Source organism: Populus nigra, chromosome 2 (assembly GCF_951802175.1).
Source record: "Populus nigra chromosome 2, ddPopNigr1.1, whole genome shotgun sequence".
Classification (NCBI taxonomy): Eukaryota; Viridiplantae; Streptophyta; class Magnoliopsida; order Malpighiales; family Salicaceae; genus Populus; species Populus nigra.
Window position 1 is genome coordinate 17,501,381 of NC_084853.1, and position 5,000 is coordinate 17,506,380.

A 5,000-nucleotide genomic window follows, 5' to 3' on the forward strand; every position below is an offset into this window, starting at 1 on the left:
AGACAAGGGGGCAGCGGCAGCCATGCCAACAGGGGGGAATCGGCAGCGCAGATTTTTCGACGAACATGGGCTGGACGCTGGACTGGCCGGGCCATGCAGGAAAATTCATCGAGGGGACACGCTGAAGAAACAGCGCTGGTTTAGACACGGTGGGCGCAGTGTTGGAATCGGCAGCGCCGATGAAACCGGCAAAGTCGGCAGAATTGGCAGCGGGTGCTGGCGATGGGTCTGGACGGGCTGGATAGTCCAAGGCTCGACGAGAAAGACCGCAGGTTGAGACACTGGGGCAGTGGCAGCCCGCGGGACAGTGTTGGCAGATTCGGCAGCGCAGATTTGTGCGGCTGCAGGTTCGTCGGGGAAAATCGGCAGCGCAGATTTTTCGACGAGCATGGGCTGGACGATGGACTGTCCAGGCCAGGCAGGAAAATTTGTCGAGGGGACACGCTGACGAAACAGCGCTGGTTCAGGCACGGCGGGCAGTGTTGGAATCGGCAGCGCCGACGAAATCGGCAAAGTCGGCAGAATCGGCAGCGCAGATTTTTCGACGAACATGGGCTGGACGCTGGACTGGCCGGGCCATGCAGGAAAATTCATCGAGGGGACACGCTGACGAAACAGCGCTGGTTCAGGCACGGCGGGCAGTGGTGGAATCGGCAGCGCCGACGAAATCGGCAAAGTCGGCAGAATCGGCAGCGGGTGCTGGCGATGGGTCTGGACGGGCTGGATAGTCCAAGGCTCGACGAGAAAGACTGCTGGTTTAGACACTGGGGCAGTGGCAGCCCGCGGGACAGTGTCGGCAGATTCGGCAGCGCAGATTTGTGCGGCTGCAGGTTCGTCGGGGAAAATCGGCAGCGCAGATTTTGCGACGAACATGGGCTGGGCGATGGACTGTCCAGGCCAGGCAGGAAAATTTGTCGAGGGGACACGCTGACGAAACAGCGCTGGTTCAGGCACGGCGGGCAGTGTTGGAATCGGCAGCGCCGACGAAATCGGCAAAGTCGGCAGAATCGGCAGCGCAGATTTTTCGACGAACACGGGCTGGACGGTGGACTGTCCAGGCCAGGCAGGAAAATTTGTCGAGGGGACACGCTGACGAAACAGCGCTGGTTCAGGCACGGCGGGCAGTGTTGGAATCGGCAGCGCCGACGAAATCGGCAAAGTCGGCAGAATCGGCAGCGCAGATTTTTCGACGAACATGGGCTGGACGCTGGACTGGCCGGGCCATGCAGGAAAATTCATCGAGGGGACACGCTGACGAAACAGCGCTGGTTCAGGCACGGCGGGCAGTGGTGGAATCGGCAGCGCCGACGAAATCGGCAAAGTCGGCAGAATCGGCAGCGGGTGCTGGCGATGGGTCTGGACGGGCTGGATAGTCCAAGGCTCGACGAGAAAGACTGCTGGTTTAGACACTGGGGCAGTGGCAGCCCGCGGGACAGTGTCGGCAGATTCGGCAGCGCAGATTTGTGCGGCTGCAGGTTCGTCGGGGAAAATCGGCAGCGCAGATTTTGCGACGAACATGGGCTGGGCGATGGACTGTCCAGGCCAGGCAGGAAAATTTGTCGAGGGGACACGCTGACGAAACAGCGCTGGTTCAGGCACGGCGGGCAGTGTTGGAATCGGCAGCGCCGACGAAATCGGCAAAGTCGGCAGAATCGGCAGCGCAGATTTTTCGACGAACACGGGCTGGACGGTGGACTGTCCAGGCCAGGCAGGAAAATTCGTCGAGGGGACACGCTGACGAAACAGCGCTGGTTCAGACACGGTGGGCGCAGTGTTGGAATCGGCAGCGCCGAGAAAATCGGCAAAGTCGGCAGAATCGGCAGCAGGTGCTGGCGATGAGTCAGGACGGACTGGATAGTCCAAGGCTCGATGAGAAAGACCGCTGGTTTAGACACTGGGGCAGTGGCAGCCCGCGGGGCAGTGTCGGCAGATTCGGCAGCAGTGTCTGCCGATTCGGCAGCGTTGGCTTGTTGGCGCGGGGGGCCGATTCGAGTGGGGACTTGGGCAGCGGGCAGTGAAAGCAAGAGTTTCCCCGATGCTGCCGGGAAAAACGCTCCCCGGGATGGCCGGGTGAGATGACCCGGCGGCCCGCGACGGGTCATTCAATTCCATGCCCCGTCAACATAACTCCCGATGTACTGTTTGCTTTTTCGGAAGAAGAGATCCATCCCCCCATCCTCGGCCAGCCAAAAACGCTCCAATTAATGGCCGGGTGAGATGACCCGGAGGCCCGCGACGCGTCATTCAAATCACTGCCCTATCGGCTACAACTGCTGATGGGTGGGATTAGAGGCCTGCCATGGTGGTGAGGGGCGGCGAGGACCGTGAAAGCTAGAGTTTTTCAGAGGCTGCCGGGAAAAAGGCCCCTCGGGTGGCGGGGTGCGAGGACCAGGCGCGTCATTCAATTCTCTTCCCTATCAACTTGGCTCCCGTTGGCGGGATTGGAGGCCTACTGTTTGTTACAGGGCTAAAATCGTCAGGGGAAGAGCTGACGAAACAATGCTGGTTTGGATGCAGGGGGTAGTGTTGGAATCGGCAGCGCGGACAAAATCGGCAAAGTCGACAAAAAAGACTGTTGGTCTGGACATCGGGGCAGCGGCAGCCATGCCGACAGGGGGGGAAATCGGCAGCACAGATTTGTGCAGCTGCAGGTTCGTCGGGGAAATCGGCAGCGCAGATTTTTCGATGAACATGGGCTGGAAGATGGACTGTCCAGGCCAGGCAGGGAAATTCGTCAAGGGGACACGCTGACGAAACAGCGCTGGTTCAGGCACGGCGGGCAGTGTTGGAATCGGCAGCGCCGACGAAATCGGCAAAGTCGGCAGAATCGGCAGCGGGTGCTGGCGATGAGTCTGGACGATTTATAGTCCAGGGCTTGATGGAAAAGACTGTTGGTCCAGACAATGGGGCAGTGGCAGCGCGGATTTGTGCAGCTGCAGGTTCGTCGGGGAAAATCGGCAGCGCAGATTTTTCGACGAACAGGGGCTGGGCGCTGGACTGGCCGGGCCAGGCAGGAAAATTCGTCAGGGGGGCACGCTGACGAAAACAGGGGCTGCGGAGTGGAAAATCGGCAGCGCAGATTTTTCGACGAACAGGGGCTGGACCGGCCGGGCCAGGCAGGAAAATTCGTCAGGGGGGCACGCTGACGAAAAGAGGGGCTGCCGCGTGGAAAATCGGCAGCGCAGATTTTTCGACGAACAGGGGCTGGACGCTGGACTGGGCCAGGCAGGAAAATTCGTCAGGGGGCACGCTGACGAAAAGAGGGGCTGCCGCGTGGAAAATCGGCAGCGCAGATTTTTCGACGAACATTCGTCAGGGGGGCACGCTGACGAAAAGAGGGGCTGCCGCGTGGAAAATCGGCAGCGCAGATTTTTCGACGAACATTCGTCAGGGGGGCACGCTGAGGAAAACAGGGGCTGCCGCGTGGAAAATCGGCAGCGCAGATTTTTCGACGAACAGGGGCTGGATGCTGGACCGGCCGGGCCAGGCAGGAAAATTCGTCAGGGGGGCACGCTGACGAAAAGAGGGGCTGCCGCGTGGAAAATCGGCAGCGCAGATTTTTCGACGAACAGGGGCTGGACTGGCCGGGCCAGGCAGGAAAATTCGTCAGGGGGGCACGCTGACGAAAAGAGGGGCTGCCGCGTGGAAAATCGGCAGCGCAGATTTTTCGACGAACAGGGGCTGGACGCTGGACTGGGCCAGGCAGGAAAATTCGTCAGGGGGGCACGCTGACGAAAACAGGCGCTGGGGCCTGAGGGCCTGGGGCCCTTGGGGGCCCTTGGGCGCTTGGGCGCGCGCGCGCGGCCCCCGCAGCCATGCCGCGCTGCGCGACGCGCGGACAGCCCCTGCTGGCTTGCTCTCTCGCCCGCGGGGGGGCTGCCTTCGGGCCCTGGCCCCCCGCGTTCTGGCCTGCCCCCTGCGTGGGAGAGGCTAGGCGCTGCAGGGGCCAGCCCGACGTCGCTGGCCGCGGCAGGCGACAGCCCGACATCGCTGGCCGCGGCAGGGGCCAGCCCGACGTCGCTGGCCGCGGCAGGCGACAGCCCCTGCTGGCTTGCTCTCTCGCCCGCGGGGGGGCTGCCTTCGGGCCCTGGCCCCCCGCGTTCTGGCCTGCCCCCCGCGTGGGAGAGGCTAGGCGCTGCAGGGGCCAGCCCGACGTCGCTGGCCGCGGCAGGCGACAGCCCCTGCTGGCTTGCTCTCTCGCCCGCGGGGGGGCTGCCTTCGGGCCCTGGCCCCCCGCGCTCTGGCCTGCCCCCCGCGTGGGAGAGGCTAGGCGCTGCAGGGGCCAGCCCGACGTCGCTGGCCGCGGCAGGCGAGCCGCCGGGGTTCCCGCATTCCTACAACAAAACGTCGTGCTTTCCACATGAAATCAATCCAGTAAAATCAGCCATATTTTTATGAGGCTGCCCACTGAATTTGGGGTCATTCCGAGCCGGTTCCTATTTTTTCCGATTTCCTCGATTTTTAATGGTAGGAAAATAAAAAAAAATACTTCCCGACCTCGAAAAATTCTGGAAAAATTAATAAAGTTGGATTGGATTTTTGCCAACCTCTGTGCAAAATTTCAGCTCAAAATACCAAGAAATGAATTTTTTAGAGGGGGGGTGACAGCTGGGACCTAGTAGTGTCTCCCCCTGCCAGAGCTTCAATGACACTTATTGCTCTTTAGGGGGGTGCCCCCTGACTGGCCATGGGGCGCGCTGGCCTGGCGCCCATAGGCCTGCCGCGGGGGATATGTGGGCTGTTGCTAAACTCGGACTAAGGTGGGGGGCCTCATGGCCCGAAGTATTGCCGGCATCGATGACCCGTTTTCCGGCCGGCGACGACCCGATTCCGGCCACCGTCTTCGGGACCCGCTCCAAGCCGTCGGGCGTGTTGGGGCTGCTTATCCGCGGCGTGGGCGTGGCATTCATTTGCCGTGCTTGTGCCAAGGTGCTGGCAGCTGCTGCGCGGCTGTCTGCTTGCCGCGACGTCACGGCGGCGGTGGCCGCTGCCCCTGCTCG